Source organism: Temnothorax longispinosus, chromosome 1, assembly GCF_030848805.1.
Source record: "Temnothorax longispinosus isolate EJ_2023e chromosome 1, Tlon_JGU_v1, whole genome shotgun sequence".
Classification (NCBI taxonomy): domain Eukaryota; kingdom Metazoa; phylum Arthropoda; class Insecta; order Hymenoptera; family Formicidae; genus Temnothorax; species Temnothorax longispinosus.
The window spans coordinates 14,747,854-14,772,171 of NC_092358.1; the positions used below are offsets into that span (position 1 = coordinate 14,747,854).

At 35.5% G+C, this 24,318-nt stretch overlaps 2 long non-coding RNA genes across 2 annotated transcripts in view; both read right to left on the bottom strand.

Moving 5' to 3' along the window:
* Positions 1-24,318, bottom strand: part of LOC139810527 (uncharacterized) — a 359,450-nt gene that overhangs the window by 325,197 nt on the left and 9,935 nt on the right. The window lies entirely within an intron of this gene.
* LOC139812308 (uncharacterized) lies at positions 2,158-3,736 on the bottom strand. The gene is made up of 5 exons (XR_011731849.1): positions 3,537-3,736; positions 3,194-3,460; positions 2,915-3,111; positions 2,667-2,814; positions 2,158-2,591 (listed from the first exon to the last, which is right to left on the bottom strand). It is a non-coding gene; the product is annotated as an uncharacterized lncRNA (long non-coding RNA).

The following is a 24,318-nucleotide window of genomic DNA, read 5'->3' on the forward strand; positions in this document are numbered from 1 at the left end:
TCGTATTCTCCCTACGCTAATACGTATAATTTTGATTTCGGATACGGTAAACTAAACGATAATAGGAAAAAAAAATTCACACACAAAGGGTAGGAAAACACATAATGCTTGCGTACGCGCGCTCTTCACCAATTTCTTAAATTTTAGCGAGACCGCCCCACGTTGGGCGCCAAAATTTTGCAACCCGATTTCCCTCTACAAATTAATCCACGGACCACCGGACGATAGCTCCAAGGGGATAACGAAGTCACTTCTCTTACCGTAATTCCCGTATCTGAGGTCTTGGGCGATACCGTTCGATTGGGCGCCAGGTGCGATTATAGACGCGCACCACGTCTCGATAGCGTTCTCCTCCTTAATCTCGCCACGAGCTCAGGGCGTAGCTCCGCGTGAAAGGGATGAAGGTGGAGAAGGAGCGTGACGCAAGCAACACACAAAATAAAGCCCGACGATAAACAATATTAATTAGATATATTTCATTCAATAAACGAACAAATCATATCGGGAAACCAAGGCCGGATCTCGCTCAAATGGCCGGCACCAACGCGGTAATCGGATCGGCCGTTACAGCACGCGCGGAGTGCGTGATGTTCACGCTCGCGAGGCTCCCTTCGCGAGCGAAGCTCTCAAGCGAGCCCCGCAATCTCGATTCTAAGCGCGACCCCGCGATAACGCCAATCCGCCCACGCCTTAATCTCCGGATCCCGAACGCTCGGCGATTCTTACACGCCCGACGCAAACGATTCTCATACACCCGACATAACAATTCTCACACGCTCGACATACACGACTCGCACACGCACGACATGCAACGCCAGATAATGGCGCGCTCGCGAGATTCCCTTTCGAGCCGATGCGACGATATTTGCCCGCACACACGGCGCAAGATATCCGCGAGGCTCGCGATGCACCCCAATGCACCCCAAGGTGCCCGGCGCGGTCTCTCCCGACACGCACACGGGACTTCCGTACGCGACACGCGACAATATACCCAAATACGCAAAACAGGTGCCCGGCGCGGTCCCTCCCGACACGCACACGGGACTTCCGTACGCGACACGCCACAATATACCCTAATACGCAACACTAAACACAATATGCACCGGAGCGTGCCGCCCGCGGCACACCTCCGTCCACGATTCACAAGACACGCACGACGATATACGCGAATTGACTGCCGCTCGCAATCCCGACAAACAGACGCGACAATCTTCCCGGCACCCACAACGGCGGGAGCCGGTATTTAAGTACGACACGTAATCGGCCGATTCACACGGTAATCTACTCGATATACGCCTTTCTGGCATCGGGTCGCGACCGAGATCGAGCCCTCAATTAGTAGGCAGCACCGGAGTGGAGATCTTACAATTCGGCTGCTCGCTGCGGCTCGGCGGCGTCGGGGCGCTCCTCCAGGGGTGGCTCCTCGTCCGCGGCTAGATCGACAGTCAGGAGCGGCCGGCTCGGCGGGACCACGCCGGACCCCCGCACTTGCGCCCTCAAGCTCGCGGTTCTTCCGCCCCGCCGATTGGTCGTGTGTGTCGCCCTGTTCGCGACGTTGCAGACGATTTCCGCCATTTTCCCGCGGCCCGTTTGACTTGGCTGCTGGTTGCGCGCGGGCCCCTCGCGGTTTTCCGCCCAGCTGGCCAGGCCGTGGCGGCGCCGCTCAGCCCTTGGGGCGCCGTCGGGTGAGTGTGTGGGTCGTCCACCCGCGCTGCAGTCGCGGTGGCGCACCCGTGCTCATGCTGCGGCGGGGCCGTGTTACGCTGTGCGAGGCATTCCCGGCGCTTTTCCAGCGGCAGGTCCCGGTGGCCCGCCCGTTGGCCGACCACTCCGCCGTGCGTCCTCCGAGCGCCCGCTCCTCCCGCGTCGCGACTATCGTCGTTACATCTGGTCGTGATCCCACGCTCCGGCACCATCTGTCATCCCTACGGAATTTAGCTAGAAAAGGTTAGTTAACGCGGGTAGCCCTTCCTCGACCCGAGTCGAGGCGCCATCCCTGACCTTTCCCTCGGCCGAGCTATCGTCTGGGCGGCGGACGCGACAAATGTCACGTCACAACATACAATGTAAAAATTTTTGATACTATAAATATATAGTATCAAAAACTTGTGTGCGTGTGTGCATGCGTGCATGAGTGCGTGCGTGTGTGTTTGTGTGTGTGTGTGTGTGTGTGTTTGCGTGTGTATATGCATAGGTATAGCTCATTAAACTCGACAAGAAAGTCCTACACCGTATTTTGCAATTTTTATAATAATTATTAAATAAATATAGCAAGGTAATGCCTGAAACTAACCGCACGTTTATATTCGCCGTACATACATAATCGTGAAACGGAAATAAATTTTGTTTAGTTTAATTCTCCATATCTCTTTACTTTACTTGTGTTTTTCTCTCAATTTCAAATTTAAACCATACTTTACATTGCTCGCGATTTCTTTCATCTTACCTAATAAATGGAATATTTTCTGTGGAAAGCGCCTATATAGATGAACCATAGCGGTTTTTGCATTGAAATTATTCCATATAAATGTATCGTGAGTGCTCCCAGGATAACGTGCATTGATGTGCATTCTCAAGCGCCAGTCACATATCTGTAATAAATATATATACAATATACAAATAAAAGATACATATATTTAATGTGCTATATTTCATTTAAAACTTACCAATTGAGTATTTATTGAATGGTACCTTTTCCTATTTATGTATATATGTTCCGGATGAACATTATTATTCGCCGATGGTGGAAAAATAGCAACATGGGTACAATCAATGCAGCCTATTGTACCTGGGAATTCAAATTTTCTGTAGAATCTGAAATAATTAAACAGTAATATAATATTAATACTGTAATGTATGTATGTATGTGTTTATTTTTTATGCTAAAACAAACAAAATTAGATTTGAATCATACTGTGCTCGCAGTTCATTCAATTCTGCTAATGTACTAGGAAACTTAATCCACTCTTTCATAATTTTTTCTCTCGATACAACATTAATAATTTTATAAATGCAGCGAGAGACTGTTGGCTGACTAACACCCATGTAAATATTTTTACCAATGTTCATTTGATACGATCCACTCGCGAAAAAGCGTAATGCTGTTGTAACCTATATATTTTGTTTTTTTAGTTTAATGTGTGCATATCATACATATATATTTAAGTTGAGTTATACAATATTAATACATTACCTTTGTTGTCAAATTTATAGCAGATATTCTCGTTTGAGGAGCCAAATGTGGCTCAACAATTTCTATTAAATTTGTCGCAGCAGCTTTATTGAGTCGGAATAATTGCACAAATTCTTTGTTACTTAATTCGAAAGGATCTTCCCGGATGTGAAATCTTCATCTTCTTCTCTCTGGAATGTCCACATTTTCCAAAGCGTTCATAATCGGTGCGTTTATTACAACGTCTTCCAAATCTATTTTTGCATAAATTATGCGTTTTTTGTGTTTCTTGAGATTTATAAGACAATTAATTTAGTGGATTTTCAATACTTCTATTTTAACACAAAATATGTAATATGCTTACCTAATAGGTTATGATACCTCAGATCAAGATGTGGACGTTCTTGTGTGAAGGCTTCTATTACGTCTTTCATCACTGAAACGTATACGTTTCTCACGAAACGAATGGTATAAACCATTCGTTGCATCGTATACGAAAAATTGCGTATACGTTGCTACTTGCGACAGTCAAGAATACTGGTCTAGGGATTTTCTATTGCGATCATTCGCAATTTGCTATTTGCGTATACGCAACTATTTCAAGAATAGGGCCCCAGGTGTTCCGGCGTCGGTCTGGGTTAAGTAACTCGGCTTTTCGCGCCTAACTTTTAATCTACGCGCGCTATTGCGTAATCGATCGCGGATTTGTGTTCCCTGACTCGCGCTGGTACTCCTGCCGAAAGTAGATTTCCACTATTGGGAATCCCTCTCTCTGAGTCTCTAGAGTGTACTCATAACCTCAAGATCTCGATTGTCCGTTTTATTTCGTTGTTTTCTTAACTGTTTTGTCGCTCGCTCAACGGGGAATTGAAAGAGGTAGTTGTAGGAAAATATATGTATTTATTTGATACAAACACATGTTTGCCAATATGGCGAATCAGTCTTTCTCGATAGTCCTTCTTGTGCGCAATATGGCGCTTAATCTTAAGTAACGTCAATAAACTCTGCGCAACCTGGCGCTTACTCGACTAGCTAACGTAAATTGTGTGCAATATGGCGCTTAAACGAATAAACAACATAAATTCTGCGCAATATGGCGCCTATACTTAATCAGAAAACAAAAGTTTTGCGCAATATGGCGCTTGAACGGAAATGCATAATTTTCTCAATCCGGCGCATGACCCTTAGGGTTTTCGCACGATGTCGCCGGTGATGGTCTCTGCCTCCTCGTCGCCATCTTGGTCTTGCTCGCCGACGGCCGTAATCCTCATGCACATCCTCGTGTGCTGGACCTCCATCGTTAGGTCGTGCCTCCGGAGTACCACCGTTGGCCCGCCATCTCCCATCCGTGCCATCTTCGACAAGATGGCCACCGGTATCGGCAATGGCGGCGACATGCAGAGGGCGGCTTGGCTCGTTCTAGCCTCCGGCTGCAAGGTGACGCGCTGTAATAATGTTCAACTGTTTTGAAGCGCGCGTGTCATTGCGATTTACAATGGGAAAGATGACGCGCTTTAACAGTTGAATAGTTTTCATATAAAAATACGGCGTTTTGCCCAAAAGTCCAAGGGGGGTATGTGGGGGCGGAGCCCCCCAATAGGGGGTTTGAAGGACGAAATGCCCCAGTATCCTAACAGTTTGACCACGCGACCTCTTCAGACAAGGTAAATGGGGGGGAGGGGCTATTATGTTTCATTCGTTTAAAGCGCGCGAGACTGATCAACATCTGGTTAGATAACGCGCTTTACAAATTTATAAGTGTTTAACGCGCGAAACGAGATGCCAGATTGGTTATAAATTACGCGCTTTAAAAATTGATTACTTTTACGAAGACACGGCGATTTCAGTAAAGTTCAAGGGGGGGTCTTTCGAAACGTCATCTTCAAAGCTGCGTTACTGACAATTTGTATTAAGCCAACAAAATTTTCTTTCTAAAATTCTCTATTCATAAACGTAGATTATGATAAGATTTTTGGAAAGAAATTTTCTTCATTAAAATACGAAACTTGGAGGGGGGAAGAGAAACCCATGGAAGGCGTCAAAAAAATGTATAGTAGGGAAAGAAAGTTTAGCCCGTCTCTCAGCTTTTTCACAACGTACCGCGAAATTCACGCGATGGATGACAATCGCGCAAGTCGCAAGCGGTTTTACGACGCGCACGTTTTGCCGCTTACTTCTCTCACCTTCTGTTATAGACGAGCGGCAAATTAAGCGCGTTCAAGTGAACCAAACCCCATTCAAATAGCAGTCAAACGTGATGAAGCTCTTACTTTTAGAACCAACCAATCAGCGCGCAGAGTATTGATAAGACAAACTCAACACAGTTGTGTGTCTGCTGAACACGGCCATTGTCACGTGACTATGTTTTCCGCTGGTATTTAACGTCCATGAAATTGCGCAACTTCAAGCTTGTGTCATTCATAAATAATTAATGAAATAACGGTGTTTGTGCGATAAAAAAAGTGCGATGGGTCAATGATTTTATTTGTTATTTCCCAACAACTATGGACGTACATATATAGTGCGCGCCTTGCAAAGTACTTATACATGCGTGAGCTTTCCACGTGTGTGGAAAGTTGTAAACCCATATGTGACCGTGTATCTCATCTCGCGTATGGAAGCAGAAATATGATACACAGTGGGATCCATTCGAATACTTTGAGTTATTTTATTCTAAAAGTATACATACTTTTCGGAGCTTTATGGAGAAACGATGAATTGTAAAATAATAAATATGAAAAAATTATATAAGTGTATAATATTTTCAACAGAAAACAGCGCGGACAAATTCTGCCAACATTTATCCAGTAGCTTGCATGTGGAGTTTATTTCACAAAGGGTATAATGAAAATAAATTTTTACAACAAACTTTACCAGAAAGCTGTTTTTTACAAAACTGTAACTATATAGAAAAAGTATCCACAGGAGATGTGTCGTTTTAAACGAAAGAAACATGAAAAAAATATCAAGAATTTACCAACGATGATGTTATAATGTCTAGTATTTCTAGTATTTCGCTTAAACATATATATGTGTATATTTCAAACTACATAGCCCAAAAATTCAAATTATATGAAAAAGACGACAAGGATAAAATGATTGGAAAATAACAAAAATAAATGTGATTATTTCGTTTTTTATTAAACATAAACTTTATTCAAAACCACCTAAAATTTATCAGATAACTTTTACAAAGTAAAAGTAAAAAAATATAAAAAGTAAATTGATCAGTCCCAAAACTATTAAAAAAAAAAAAACTATTTCAATTAAGGCAAAGTGTGGTACCAATACTACACAGTCTAACTCTAGTAAGATACTCTCAAGTCGTATACATATATTATTCTATATGGTACTCTCAAGTGTCCGCGCGGGTGTATCGGCGGCCTTTTTACCAGATGGTATAGACGGACACGTGCGGATATCTTTCCTTCCATTGATTAAACAATTCATTTGATATATGATTTTTACAGAAAACGAAATAAAGCTCCTGCAGTTTAGGACATTGTTCGAAAATAACGGAATAATAATCAAGTGTATCGAGTTTCGTGCCAAAAAGATATAACTTTTTCAAGTTTCTGCACTGTGCTAGTAATTCCAACCGGTGATCAGTGAGGAAAGTCCAGGACAAATAAACTTCTTCCAAGTTTTGACAATAGAAAAGTAAATTAAATAAGCCATTATCGGTAATTGATCGGTAATAATTGAATCTGTTATAAAAATTATATAATTAATACAGTATAATATTACCATAATTTGTTGTATATCTATATGTGATTTATACTTTACATCGCAAACTATCGTAGATGAAGAAACTTTTATTTATTACAATGTGTGCTGCGCGTACAAAGAGAATATAAAATTTAAATTTAAATAGAATAATAATAATATTATAATTTATAAGATTCATTTTAAGTAAGAAATCGTATTTAAAAAGTGAATCTTATAAATTATAGATTAACTTTTTTTTTATTCTGAGTTTATCTAATATCTTTATCAGAAATGTTGAAATGTTTCTTAGCAATCGGGAGAACAGCTGAGAGCAGAGAAATGAGGAAGAAGCAGATTTTCCGAATGGACGTAATCAGGCGTTATCGAAAAACCTCTAGAACATTGTCCTAGAGGTCCTATTCCTCGAGCCTCGAGGAAGACCCGCGCGGAGTTCTCCTGGAGTCGCGCGGACTCACACTGTTTTGAAATGTAATAATATACCGTGTTAGGTTGTGCGCGTTTAAACCATGAAATAAAATACGAAACGAAATGTGCGCTCGATATTATATAATTTTCTTTCTTACCAACGTCGACGTTCCTTCGGCCAACTCGGCCCCGGCTTTGGTTCGTCGTCCTTGTCGATATCGGCCGCCTTTTTTTCCGACGCGGCGGGCAATTCTTCGACGTCAGAATCGTCTTGCTACGACGACGAGGATAATGTAATCACCGGAATGCTGCGATTTTCTTCCCATGGATTCGTCATCTGGGGGAATAAAACAAACAAACACACAAGATTATTTATTCGTTCAAGTTTTTCCGGGTTGCAACGGAAACTACACTGAGAGAAAAATATATGGTATTTAGAACTATAATGATATAGTAAAATAATTAGAGTTAGAATTATCATATTTATAGTAAATGTTACCATAATGTTGGTTATAATAACAATATAGACATAGTATAACTGACCCATGTAAAATTTTTACCATAAATTATAATCATTTTAAGTGAAAATATAGTAGAATTGCAAATATAAAATGATAAGAGAAAGTAACCATTTTTAATAGTCAATACAATTAGAATATTTTACAAATATTGGTTCAGATAACTATATTTTTATTATTATTTTATTATTATTGCGTAGTGCGCGATATCCAATATGAGCGTACAGAGTGGAATGGTGACATGCTCATTGGACATTGCGCATCGCGCGCGAAGAAATCGCGCTAAGTGTCTCTCGATACGTGCAAGTTCGTGCGTGCATGCACGCGCAGTTTGGACGTGGACAACGACTCTTTGCCTTTCGGGCGGCAGCTACCGACGTATAAGAAGCAGTGTGTGAAAAAAAGTATCGTCGCATGTGTCTCGATACGTTCGTGCGTTTGGACAACGATTCTCTGCCTTTTGGGCTGCAATGCAGCTACCGACGTAGAAGCAGTGTGTGACAAAAAGTATCGTCGAAAACAGTTGCTGTTTACGAAGAAGTAAGTTATTTGTATTATAATAATATTTGTATATTACAAAATATTCTGTATAATTACTGGGGCCCGGACGTTCGGGCAATTTCTCGGCCCGCGCCCGACGCCCGCGGACCGCATCCGCGCGCCAGCCGAGATCGTCAATTCGGATGCTGTTTGGAGTATTCTGGAAAGCGAGCGCAATCGAGAAAAAAAGAAAGCGCTAGAAAGAGACATCAATATAATAGCGAGCGCTCGGCTCGCGACGGCGGGGAACGCGGTGAGGAAAGCCAGGCCTGATCGTCTTTTGTTTATATCCGGTTCGTGCTTGCGACGCAACGAAAGCTCGCGCCGCTCGCGGTCAGATCGTCACGGGATGCCGTATAGAAAACCACGGTTTCGCGTATCCCTGAATTCGCACATATATTACGACGTTTTCGTTTAGCTGCTGTACTCGAGCCGCGGACTTCATGTCGTGTTGTGATTTTAATTACGCCTAGTCGTGAATTCTATTGGTATCTACGATACTATTTGGACCGAATTGTATACAATCTGTACAACGTGCGTGTGTTACTCGTCCGCATCGTGCGTAAAGCGAAGCACCGCCCAGGCAGGCAACGAGAAAGGACGCTATACTGCGTGTTATCCACCAAGGACGAATCGACGCTTGCCGTTACGAGAACTTCAGGGCCACATCCCTTGTAATCTTCGTCTACGTTGAAGCAGATTCAGCCACGAATGCTAAGTACGTCTGTATATTACTCTCCGATTACTCGAATAAGCATGGTTCACGCCTTTACTAGCTTCTAGCAAGCCTTCCGTCGTCTGACGGATAAGTCGGTCGCACGACTGACCCTTTCTTCGTGAATTAATTGTCGAGTGATACTGTTTATTCGTGCGAAATCCACGCGATTCTATCGTGTTCGATGCGCGCGCTTGCGTTAATAATAACATGGTGTAAAGAAACAAGGTGAAGCATTGCGCATATGGCGGTCGCACGATAAAATTAGCCAATGAAATTTGGGTCCAAGTACACGCGCGAAATTCAAATAGGAAATAATCACGTAATCAATGTTACCGATGAGATACCTCGTCGGTGGCAATGTATGTTTATTTATAATTAAGATTGTAAGAAGAAAATGTAAAAATTTTTTAAACTATGTACAAAAATATTAATATATATAAAATTTCAAAAATATATAAATAATAAATATTTTATCTCTTATGTAATCTCATAAAATAAATTACAAGGTATCTTTTCAAAAGGTATATGTATATGTGTTACTAAAAGAAAAAGAATATAATATAGACAGAGTATGTAACATGTAAAAGAACAATGGAATAATACAATTTGTAGTATAAAAATGCTGTTATTTTTATTTCTCACTACATTTTACATTATATATTTATACAGTACTTTGTACAAAAATATATTTATATATGTCTTTATTTCAGCTATACGCCAAGAAAGGACTTGGTTTACAATTCCACTTAACTCACACATCCATCCACGCATCAAACAACATTCTTCTTTACAAACAAGCCGCAATACATTATGATTTACATTATTTACAATCGTTATCTTTTTTGTAGCATTCCTCTCTCCTTTTCCATAATCTATTTAGCACCTTTCCTTTTTACATTCTAAATTTGTTATTGCATATATTCTCTAATCGTTCTCCGTTATTCCTACCTAAATTCTCAAACCACATACTTGTGATCTTGCACTCGCTTATATAATGCTCTAAATTGTCCCTACCTGACTTACAGAATCTACACTTCGTATTTTCTTCGTCAAGCCAGTATTTATTTGCGTCCTCAAAATTACCGCACCTTAATTTGATCATCGCTCTAATCTCCTGTTTTCACTTTATCCAAGTTCGCTTTTAATGTACAAAAATATATATATTATCTTATATATGTGGGATTTTTTTTATTACATATTTTAGATATTTTTTTCTTTAAAATATTATTTTCTACAATTTCTTTATTCAGTTTACGCAATCGTATATATGTACGAGTACGTACAAGACAAGCAATGACTGCTCTAAAAAAGTTATTATTAGTTTTTGTACAAATAATATCAATTAATTTATCAAAAATCCATGATTCTTTATTTTAAAAATTAATGAAATTTTTCGAATTCGGAATTCATAATATTTGCTGCTGCTTGTAATTCGGTAGTGGGATACATGAAATTTCCTCTAGATTTAAAAGTAACCCAATCGTCTGAAATTGCTGGAAGTGTTTTTGTAGGGACACCTAAATTACTATAAGTGTTACGGAATCTATGTGCTACATATCCAGCAACATACAATAAAGCATTTTTTTCGATAATTTCGGTACCTATGTTTTGTTCAATGGCTTCAAGTAATTCTAATTCTTCTAAAGTTGGGGTATAACAGCTTAAATCAATTGCTGGAAAAATTATAAGAAGACAATTATGGAAAAAATTATAAACATGGATATAAATAAATTATATCACATTATTCAATAAGAAATAGCAAATTGAATATATTTTAAATATATTATGATCCATACACACATAGATAAACTTAATGACAATCTTAAATATAAGATCAGACTATAAATATCGATGTATAAATATAGGTTTTAACATTGATGTATATAAAACCGGCGGCACACGATGCTTATTTCATATTATATTATTTGCTGGATTTCCTTGCTGCTGTGTGGGCAGTTGTCGTAGCAATGCTGCTAGCTGTGTTGTTAACTTCTTTACATGGTGCGGTTTTTCGTACAGGCTGAGTAGCTGGACCTTAATTTTTCAAATAAAAACAAAAACATACCGTGTGCCGCTAGTTAAATGGATGTCGATTAAATTATTATTTCTCACTAAATAAGCTAGACAGGACGAATTTCTAAAAAAAAATTTTTTTTTTATTTGCTGTATTAATATTAAAAAATAATTAATAAAAAAATCAAATTAATATTCGTACTAGTAGTCATACATTATAGAAAGAAAAATGATAAAATAATTTAAAATAAAAGAAATTCACAAAAAATTTCATTCAAATAATTAAAAAAAAAAAGGAAAATTTTATAATATAGAATATATACATACGCTAATACTAGATATTTTATGTATTTTTTTCTATTAATAGATTAAAATGCACGCACACACTGCATATATATACACACACACACACATACACACATTCATAATGTTCTAAACAACAAATTAATAAAAATTTATATTTCAAACTTTTTACGTTACCTTCATTGTTTTCAACTTCTTGTATATCGATATCCATTGCTTCTTCCTCATTTTTATTATATTTTTCTGTATTTATAAAACCTTTCTCTTCAATAACTATTGATTTTTCTTTGTATGGAATGCGTATGGTATGGAATGCAAATTTGTTGCTTGACTATGAACATTGTTATGTGCTTCATCAATTTCTGTGAGAATAGTGGAATCATCTCCTATAGTATTTGCACCTAAAGTGACATACTCCGAGTGTTTACCTAATATATACCATCTCAATCTATATTTTAATTGCACAGGTGTAGGATGATCATATCCTGCACCCATCATTCTTAAGTATGAAAATAAATTTTCTAGGACATCTTGATTCAGTCTTCTTGTTAATAGATATTTTATTGGAAATTCTTCAGATGAATATTTTTGTAGAATATATGGAAACATTTCAACTAATGATTTGTTACACACTAAAATTCCTTTTTGAAACTGCAATAATGTTGATCTACGTCCCACTCGCATTTCCAGAATAAACTCGTTCATATTAGCAATTATTTTATTTTGTTCGTCTATATTAATACCATATGCATGTGAGCTAGTACAATGCCCAAATTTAAAGTTGCTATTAAAAATGTCAAACCAGTCATTAAATAACTTAAGTATGTCAGCAGTTTGTTTCCATTGTGGAAAAGTAAGTAGATCCTTTTTTCCGCACCAACGTATTGCTAATGCGTTAGTATTTGAGAAAACTTGTGCAGTCATTTTAACATTTTGTCTCTGTGCTCCTTTTATATCTAAATGTGCTCTACTTAATTTGTGAGCTATTTTTAAATCTCCTGAATTTAATCTCAATATTTCTTCTAAGCATGTCTTGTCAACATCAATTCCTTTCGTTTTAAAGCCGGAGTCCAAAAAGTTATTCCTGGCCAATTTTATTAAGTGAGGAGCGTCAGCGTAAAAAAATATTTTTAATGAACTATTACTTGGATGTATAATATAATTTTGTTTCACAATGGTTTCTTGTTCATTCTTTTTCGGAGTATCTGTGCTAACATTTATTCCAATATTAAGATTATTCCACAGTTTCATGTTCGCTAGCCCCATATCACTTATCACAGCCAAAACAATATAATTAATTTCATAAAGTCTATTTATTATTGTTAGCAATGTATCTGCAGACATAGGTTTATCAAACTCATAATATATTGGCTGTTTCCATTTACAAAACAAACTTCGGGCCAAGACAAACTGACATGTCTTATGAGATCCATAAATCCTCTGTTCCTTCCGTTCTATTTCAATTTTATTTGAAACGTATACTTCGTCGAAAGTTAACACCGTCAATCTTTTGTGTAAACTAAAGCTCTGTCCTTTATCATTCATAATTTCAAGCACATCTGTCAAAATTTTAGGTGGAATACGAAATAAAGCACACCAGTTACATAGGGTTGTTTTACAAGGTAATGACATTTTCTTTGTATTACGTAAATATCGATAAGCTTTTGGACTCAAGGACCGTAAAGCAGTAGCTGATACTATATCTGCAGACGACCATCTAATGCAAGTGTTTGTTTTTTGTGACATCAAAATTTTTATTTGACCAGAAGTAAAAACATTGCGTAACGCATGTAAAGGTATTACATCTTCCTCTTGTTTATCTATTACTATTTGTGTTAAAAGTTTAGATTTTTTTTCTACATCTTTCTGTAAGTTTTCCACCTGTTGACTTAATTTTATATTATTTTCAATAAGTTTATATTTCTCCTTAAGTATTTGATTTTTTTCTTTAATTAACATTTCCTTTTCTTTCTTTTCTTTTTCTAATAAATCCATTAATATTGATACATTTTGTTTGGTACATGTTTTATCCCTGTAAAATGTATTTATATTTTAAGAATATTATTACATTTGTCGCACGACAAATTTTTCGAGCATGTTCATTGGTCACAGATTAGAAAACTAGATTCTAAATTTTTTCTATTTTGCAACCAATCAATATATGCTAAAAAATTTTGTCGTACAACAAATGTAATATTACTCTAACATTAAGTTCTTATATAGGTTTAAAAATATATAAATATGTATATTAATTGTACAATACCTTGTGTTTGTTTCTTGTTCTGTTATCATATCTAATTCACAAGTATCGTTTTTTGAGTCTCTTTGTTGTGTATTTTCTTTTTCTGTAATTATATCTGTGACATTTTGTACCTTTTCATGTACGTGCTGCTGTTCTTGAGCATATTTTAAAAATTGTACATATGTTGGTACACCTGTCTTTACTCTAAAATAAATTTATATTGTAAGCTCAGAGGGTCGATTGTGTATCGCACAACTGTGTGAAAATTACAAAAGTGAGCAAATTTACTAGAATATTAATAATTTCATTGGTCAGCGTCAAGTGAATTTGTTCACTTTTGTACTTTTCACCAAGTTAATATTATTATACACATACAAAATTAATAAAATCTATGTTTCAAAAATCTAACTATATAACAAAATATATATTTCTTTTTAATAAAATGTTTTTACATGGATTTTACTTTTATAACTTGTCACGTCTAACGGTATAATCACCGCTATATTCCAGCCGCATAAATTTTTCGATTTTCATCCATATTGCACAGCACCTGAAAACAATATAAGAATAAATAATCACACCTTAACTTAACTGTCATAACAATCACTCAGCTGATGCGAGCACGCGTTCTTAAAGTAGCACGCGCAAGCCTAGAGAACATGGCTGCCTTAAGGTACCCTTTCAAGCTTGTTTGAAGTTAAAAGAGAAAGAGAGAGAGAGATTGTGTTATTCTTTTTTGCGGTCATCTGTGACGGTTGTAATACAATAGGTTGCCGCGCATTCTACGTAGTTCTCGGAAAAAGCGCGCGAGCGGCGCCGACAACGTTGCGTCCCAGGCGGCGAGGCACACGTGTGCCGCGCATGCTCGAGCATGTTATTAGGAGGGGCGCGCAGCCCGGCCGAGCGAGCATTCATTATCCAGATCTCGAGCGCGATACATCGTGCGTTATATCTAAGTTCGATACATAATTGCGTCATCTTTTCGTCTCATTTCGCGATAAAGTTGTTCGGTCGCTGAAATCTGCCTATTCGTGTGCATTAAGAATATAACGATTTATCATACATCAATTAACGTGGTTGATACGGACAACTACGATCGTCACCGAGAAGAATCCAGGGATATCCATCCCGGCGAGCCATGCCGGCACGTGGAACGAAGGAAGGAAGCCATTTTCTGAAACGTTCGAGGAATCCTGTTCAAGCTGAATACGAGCAGCTACTTATACATCGAGAGGAAATTTGTCTGTGGCGTGTTCTGTAAGACTATCTATAATTATTCGTCTGCTTTGCACACAAGGTAACCAATTACTTAACAATCTTGAGTAGAGACGTTAGAAATGCATCTAACGTTACGGTAAGGATTCTGATCAAAGTATCCTTAATGCATCTGAGGGTTATCCTTGTTAGTCTGAGGAGATATAATAAGTTTCGCGTGTTGAGAGGAAAACATCCTCTCTTATTTCAGGTTTGTGCACAATTCATTTCGAGTCAATTGTATAACACTGAGCTCAGTCTAAAGTAAAGTAAAATATTAATCGTTCGGTTGCAACCATTTTCATGACGAGTAAAAAACTTTATTTCTTTTTTTAGTGCGTCTATTTCATTATAATTGATTATACAATATCTCTTATTGTTTATTACGTTACTTTGCGAACATTCTTTACATTCACTTGTAATACGTATTAAATGAAACTGCGTTCCTTGCAAAATATATAAATCGTCTCTTGCGTGATTATAAAACTACCGAGTATTCGTTTCCGTGCGTTGCTATAAACGTTATTTCTCATTGACTTGATAATTATTCTACTAAGTATTTTGCGAATTCTGAATTATTGAATTTTATATTCTGATTGATTTGCTTGACTAATTGAACAGTCCTTTCTTGATATTACGTGATCTGTTTTATTTTGACTACGTCAATAGAAATTGTGAGCTTACATATTATTAATATTTCCTTGATAATGAACCTGATTACATAACAAAGAAATGCATCAGTGAATGCAATTATATTTTGTCTTAAATAAAAGGAAAGGACTGTACCATAATAAATATTGATTTGTTTCTTTTATGTGTTTGATATACTTATTGTATTTCTATTGTATTTTATATAATCTATGTAATAATTTGTTCACGAATACTGGGAAGGTTTTCGGGCAGTTTCCCTTCTCCTATGCAACAAATGTTGGTATTCTTTGTATAGTTCTGCCCAATCTAGCCATTTTTAAATTACTAAACGCAATCTCTCTCTCAATAAACGGATTCTTTTTATTTGTCCTTTCTTCATCTAATTCTAGAGTTCAGGCTTGTGCGCGAGCTTGTGCAAACAAAGCTTAAGCCCCATTTTCATGAATCACACTATAAACTTTTGGACAATTGCTTGTTAAAACTCCCCAGAATCACTAAAATTGATCGTAAATGAATATTACAAGCTTTATGAGATCCTTTATGCAATATAAATTAAATTCAACACACGAATAAATACATGTTCCATAAGAATAAACTCAGAAAATTAAAATAAAATATAAATAAATTAATTAAAAGCAAATTATTCATAAGAACATAACCTTTTGTGCCTAAAGAATATTATTACGTTAAAATAATAATTATCTTACTAACATTTCTCAAACATGATTGTTATAAACAATTTAATTATATTATTAACAAACCTAGCTAATGTGACTACTGGAACTATCACAAAAAGTCAAATAACTTTTGGTTATAAATCATTGTTGGATCTCTCAAAATAAACTAATTAACAATAAAATTTATCATAAAAATATTATTAAAGATGATGAATAAAATCACTGCAGACACTCAACAGAGCATGTCAAGTAACCTCACAAAAACCCCCACATCATATCTCTTCTTAATTCCGAGATATAATTAAAAATTATGGAAATCCATAAAACAGAAATTTTAAACAACCTAAAATAATGCCTTTGATTGTCTGAACACAACAAAAGAAACCCTATCTTTTTATCTCTTACCGTTCTCGAGTTATAAATTATTAAAGTTTCACATCCGCCATTTTGAATTTCCTACCTTTTAGACTTATAAAGACCAAATCACTTTTACATTAATATTTTATAGTCTTTTATACATCTTAAGGCCGAAAAATTTCATTTCTGAACGAAAATTTTGACACTTAATTATTATGATAAAAATAGAATCTCTCATACTCCTAAACACCAGTAACGTTAGCGCCAATTTTCTATTTAAATTAATTAAACTAATAAACGAGATTAAAAATTGAACGTTCGTCCCATGAAAGACGAGGATAGTTTAATACCAGTTCATAGAGAGTAAGACAAGGATAGCCATATAAATTCTTAATAAATTAAAATAAAATTAGAAAACGAATAGTTTGAGATAAAAACAATACATACGTGTATAAAAAATAATTATTAGAATCGTTTGATAGAAAAATATTTACTACATAATCGTTTATTTTTGCAATTTATTTTTACAAACAATCATAAACAAATTACTGACCATGTCAATAAATATTTTTGACTTATACCTCAGATCATATATAATAACTTTTATATAAGTCAAAACCTTGTCACATTTTTAATAAAAGCGCTATAAAATTTCAAGTGAAAAGACACCCGTTATAAAAGAAATGTCCTCTAAGAGGCAATTAACAAATGTATATATACTCATTAACCGCATCGTTCGAGGTCTTTAAATCTAAACTTGTTATATTTTCTAAACTATGATAACTAAAAATACTCCTTTCACATATTTAAGTAACTTAAATCTTTCTCTCGGAAACAATATGTAAAACATAATTCTTATTAAACGCTTATACTTAATTAATGCATACTTTTGTTGAATCACCATATCTCATAAAACACGGTGACATAAATTTGCCCCGGTACATACTATTTGCCCGTATACATAGACTCCGCATCAGCACACCCATAAAAAATAATAATAACTTTTATTTCTGCAATTGTTTATTTACGAAATATTTATGACAATAAAATAAAGAGTGCTCATAAACGAGATGATATTAGAAATTCAAAACCTCTTAAATAAAGAGAACATAATAATATCAATATGTGAATTAAAAAGTACCAATTTATTTAATTAATAATTTGTTATTAACAAACACATATATTAATGATGAAATTTTTCAATGTTATATTATTCTTTAGTGAAAGTCCTACAATATATTTCCTATACACTCCTATCAAATTTCCAACCATTCGCGAGATATAAAAATAATAAAAATCTTATATATATAAACAATTTAATTTCATTGATTTCCTGTACTAATGAGAATGCTGACCATTTCTATCTGCACGATATATTATTAATCTAGTATTAGAATTATTATTACCACCGCTAACATCACTTTTATCAATATTATTATTATTAACAAATATATATACTTACCAAAATTAATATAAATATCGAGCGTCAAACGCTGAAGCGCCACTCACGAACCTGAAAAAGATAGAATTGTATATGCGTAGCATAAGGAACGCGAATCCGAGCGAGATGCGAGTATTGTATGATCTGAAAGAGAGAAAGAGAGAGTCAGATATACTATAGTAACTGTTAGACGAAGAGAGCAATATCTTTTATACTTTAGACATGCTAATAATAACTTTAATTGTATTATTGAATTATTCTACCCTATGTAAAGTATGTCTGAAGAAACTTAAATAATATTCAACATATATTTGCACATTTAAAAATTAAAATATTAAAGATTTCTTATTTTCCTTTATGATAAAAGTCATATTGAAATTTTATAATGATTTTATAATGAAAGAAGGTATTGCTCTCAATACAAATCGCTGTTAGAATAGAGAATAGAAATAGAATTCAGACGAGTCACCTGTATGACTCATTCGAGTGAATCTAGTCCTCGCGTAGACCATATATGGACATGAAGCAGAGCGCAACGCATATAAGGTAATGAATTTCAAGACACCACCCTATGACTCATTGCTGGCAAGCAAGCTACACCATTAGAAGTAGACTCACATCCGCTAGATAACGCCCTATGACTCATTGTAACGAAATACAATCACCTCCCACTACCGTTTCCAAAATTGTATAAAAGCGGAATCTTTCACCCTCTCGACGGAGAGTGTGGAACGAGCCAGGAAAGGTCACATATCTTATACTTGTTCCATCCTCCCACATAAACCACTTATATCGTAAAAGTTCTACAATAAATATCATACTCTTTTATATCAAAAGAAAGATAAAGATTATTGAATACCTACCTTCAACGGATCCAAGGAGCCATAATCCACATCGCCGACCAACAGTTAATTATCCTGGGGTTTTACCTCCTTAACTGCAAGAAAAAGAACCCATCAATGGAGACGTTCTGCCGGATCGAGCCACCTCGCATCACCCAGGACGTCACAAACTCTTGTTTCTTTTATTGTTACATTTAATAATTTGCTCGGCACTGCATCCTTTTTTAGACGACGTATCTCTTTGGCAAATGTTTTTGTTCGTGGCTTTGTCCACTTCATCTCGAAACAATTTTCTTCGAAATGAAGATTGCATATTCTTGCTTTAATTTCAATAAATAACACATGTATGAAATTATAATAATCTCTCTCTCCCTCTCGTGTGTGTGTGTGTGTGTGTGTGTGTGTGTGTGTGTGTGTGTGTATGTGCGCGTGCGCGCGTGTGTGTGCGTGCGTTTGTGTGGGCGTGTGTACACTTACCAGAGTTAATTCTGATATTAACTTCATTTCTTTTACAAGCTTCAAGCCATTGCTGGCGAATAACTTGTTCTTTCGAAAACGGAATAATTTAATATTCTTTGCGCGTGCATTCTCTGTGCGGCTGTTACAGCCTTTTATGTAACACGCTGGCATTTCTGCAAAAAACATTATACAGATTATACAATACTATACTATATTAAACGCTGCATTACATTACAATAAATTACAATAACTCACCTCAATCTAAAAGCTAAATAAGTAAGACTTTAACAGGTTATAATACACGTTTACGTGAGCCTTCGTCGCCATATTGTTTCAATGCTTTGGACCCAACTTTGATTGGTCAATTCATGGACGACTGCGCATCACAGGGAATGCTTCACCTTGTTTCTTTACACCATGAATAATAAGACATTCCGTTAGTATGTGTTTATAAGTGTTCTCGCATTCAATTTGCTCTTATTACCTTTGACGTGCCAAACGTACACTAGCGCTACGCTTAATCCTCTCAATTTCTTGTATTTTCTTTTGCTCAAGGCAGTTCCTTGAATTGTGTCATTTTCTTTAATATGCTTTCCGTACATATGTTTTATACGTGATCTATTGAATGCATGTTTCGTTACCCATAGTAGTTAATGGTTAAAACGATTACTAACGTACGAAACTTTAAAAGTGATTACTCGCGAATTATGTTATATACTATAACTATTTTTCTGAGCTTTGTCGTGCTGTTTGTACCGAGCGATTTCGATCGCATTATGTAAATTCCCATAATATATTTAAAAACCTGCGTTTATTTTCATCAACATTATTCTTCGCTGGCACTCGACTTTTAATAAATCAATTTTTCAATACGGGATATTGTAACATTTGGTAGTTGTTTGTAGTGACATTAATTTCGTTTGTAGTTTTATAAAAAAATAGAAATTAAAATTTTACTCTTAATGTTGAGCAAAAGTAATTTTTTAGAACTGTTTTTTAAATAAATAACAATATGAATGAAAATAATTTTACTGCAAACAATTAAAAAAGATTCTAAAACACATGGCGTAAACAGATTCAAAATAACTCTAAAATATTCATTGACAATTAAAGTATTTTAATTGAATAACTTTTTTCATTAGAATGTAATTTTGTTTTGTGTGATTTATTTCTTTTTTATTAACTTTTATGTATTTCTTTAATAACAATTTATATTTTAATATTTCTGTCTACCATATTCTTGCAGGTCGAACGGGTCTTAAGTTTATACTTACAATTAGAGATCACAATGTCTGATTTGATCAAAGACATGTTAAGAAAGTGGGGCCTTTCCCAATATATTGAAAAATTTGAAGGTAATTATTATTATTTTGAAATATTAATGTAAAATAAATGTATAATTGCATTTTAGTCTTATTTATTTAGATGAGCAAGTTGACGAGCAAGCATTTCTACACATGCCTGATGCGATGATAAAAGAATTGATATCTTCTGTTGGACATCGTTTTTCTTTTCTTACAAATCGAAAAATATACCTTGAAAGTATTAATGAGACATCATCGGTTGCTAACAACTCAATAGTGGTAAGGTGTGATGTGATTTATAAATTTATTTGTTTTAATTATTATGTGTTTCGTGTGTGTAATCAAAATTAAGAAATTATACAAGTGTATGTTTTAAAAGTCTATAATAAAATTATTACAATATTTTATTTTAACAAATTTAAGTATATTTAATAATTAAAAGTAAAGTAATATATATAATTATAACTTTCACACAATAACATCTTTTTTGTTTACATAATAGCACATACAACATAAATATATTATATCTTAACTTTTTTTCTATTTCAGTTATTGTGAAAATTATTTTATATGAATATTATTGTTTTAGGATACAAATATAGAAGAATCAGAAAATCAGATAGATAATAATGTGCTAACACAACAAAGTGAATCCGAGGACAATGTGAGCACAGTGTTATCACGTACAAATGAACTTGACAATATTAGTATAGCTAGTAACTCGTCGATGGATACATGTTTTGATCGTAAAAAGGTATGCATTATTTTGTATTATTTTTATAAATGCATTGTATATATATGTATATATATATCTTCTCATGTTTGCTTTCTTGATTAAGTTAATGTTAGTCTCAGAACTATTTCTTTTTCATAATCTGTTGGACTTATTAGAATCTTTCCTCTTTCGTAGAAAATGTAGAAAGGAATAAATCGATGTACTTTTTTTATTAAAATTGTAATCATTTGATTACATAATACGAACCTGTACCATTAAATATGAAAATACTAAGCACAGTTTAAAGTTTTATTTAATATTTTTTAGAATCTCAGAAATTTACTCTCAGAATCAGGCACCGGTAAAAAATTATTGACACAAACACGATTAACTCCATCGGATCGCAATAATTTATGTAAGATAATTATTGAAAAGCTTCTTAGCAAATCTATGAAGTACGTATAAATGTATTTAAGCTTCGGAATCTATAGAGTTTTTGTTAAACTTATTTATTTTATTTTCTTATTGTAGAATAAAGACTGAAGAATTTCAAGATTGGTCTACAGAAATTGTTAACCTTTTTAAATACGAAAAGACTTCTACATATTTCGTTCCAAGTAACGCTAAATTGAAACGTTTGGCTAGTGGAAAACTTTGGGACAAGTATAATAATCTCAAAAAGTTAGTTTTAAAACACAAAAAAGCGTGCGAAGAAGATAATGTTGAAATAACTCCTGAGAATAATGATGACTGTGAAGAGGCACTAATTGCATTACGTGCAATTCAACCGGAAGATATAAATATTGAAAAATTGTGGAAAGAGACATTTACAAGAAGAAACAGAGGAACTTCGATTAGAAATTATTATGAGGAATATCCCATTTTGAAAACTGCGATTGGTGCTACACTTGTAAGAATATACATTGACATTTTAACGTTCTATAACTCAAGTTAGAAATGCGTTGTAATTTAATGTCAATGGTTATAGTTGCAGATTGATTTTCAACTGGAAACAAAAACAGATAATCTCAAGAAGTTAGTTTACGCTCACTTTCCAAAAAAAATGGCCTGAAATCGCTCCGTATATAAGACTTCATGCTGAGAAAACAGAAGTATGCCCAACATTATGTGAGGTGACAAATGGTAAATATTATACATAAATAAATTTTTAATGCTATAATTAATTTTTGCACAAAACATTCTATTTTAATACAATATTTCCAAAGTCATGTCTAAATATAAGGGATACTGCATGAAAGTAGAACAAGCTTGGCATATATGATTTATATATTACTTGCAGATGTACCTGTTGAAACATTAAGCCTTCTCATGTTACCTTATTTATTAAAACCGAGTAATGTGAAAACAGGCAATAAGAAGAGGTGGGAACCGTCCAAAATAGAAACTGCTGAAAGTTTTATTTTTCGAGTTTCTGTAAGCAATTTTTTACATATTTTTAAAAAATTATTCGCAAAATATAATTATAATTAGTTTATTTTATTGTATATATTGTTACGCTCGTCGAGTAAGCTCGCCGCCGTAATACTATCGCGCACTCCACACTCGCGCACGTATTTCACGGAACTCGCAAAAGGAAAGAGAACTCAAAAGAACTTAAGAAATGCGTTTATTCCAAGCTAGTAAAACAGAACGCGTGCGGATTCCAAAAATCCGCCAGACAGAAAATCAATAAATCCATCAACAAACTCCCGTTGTCAAGGAGCGCGCTTTACAGCTTTCCGCGACTTCTCTACTCAGTGTCCAGCACGGGCGTAACATTGTCCCCCTCTTCTTAAGTTGTCGTCCCGACAACTAGAGAAAAGTTGCAAGCAGTTTCTTTCTTTTAGATTTCCGGGAACTTGAAACGCTTCCTGCTCTACCTCGAGCTAAGCTGCGAGTTAACGAGCTTCGTTTCTTCCCTCAATCCAAAAAACGCTTCTTTCCACGTGTGAACATCTTCAACGTCGGCTTTCCTTCTGCTACCAGCGCTGTCCTCTTGAGAGTCTTCGGACTGGAGGGGGAAGCTTTCGTGGACCCTGCGTCTCGCAAGACTCCCCAGTCCCCACCTTAGCATTTGCCCTAAGTTCCACGGAAAAACCACGATCAAAAACCGTGGGCAAGGCGGTCTTCTTTCAGCTAATATCTTCGCCTGATGTTGTTCGGCATCATCTTCCCGGAGAAGTAGCTGAAAGTAACAACAAAAAGAAAAATATTTTTTTCTTAAAAACCTAAAATTTAATTAAATAAATTGAAATTTTTTGGGCTCCGCGCTCCGAATGAAAATCGTGATTCGAAAGGAATTACCTCTCATAAAAAGTAGCTAATCTATCTAAATGAACGATTTTGTTTTTATGCCGTTTAGACCTACGAATGCAATAAACTACATCATTTATTCTTTTAACGACTTCAAAAGGACCTTCCCAATTACTTTGTAACTTAGGAGTTATTCTTATTTTTCTTCGAGGATTAAATAACCAAACTTTTTGCCCAGGCTCATAGCATAATTGTTTATCCTTCCGATCATAAAGCGCCTTGGCTTTTTGAGACTTAATTTCCATACGTTGACATACAATGTTATGAATGAGATCCATTTTTCCTTTCAAGTGACGGAAATATTCTCTTTCCGAAGAAATAGTCTCAGAACCAGGAGGATGTCCGCGAAGTAGATCCAAGGGTAATCTTAACTCCCGACCTAAATGCAATTCAGAAGGAGTGAAATCTACTGGTAGTAGGTTCATGTTAGGTAAGTAGTTTCATGTTTAGAAGACCTATACGCCAACAACCCTAATGGAATCCAACGATCCCAATCTCGTTAATTTTCAGCAACGAACTTTGCCAGATAATTTAACAACGTCTGATGTTGACGTTCCACCTGACCATTGGATTGAGGGTGAAATGGAGTAGTTCTTGTTTTTTTAATTCCCAATAACTGAGTTAGTTCCAAGAATAATCGAGATTCAAAATTTCTTCCTTGGTCA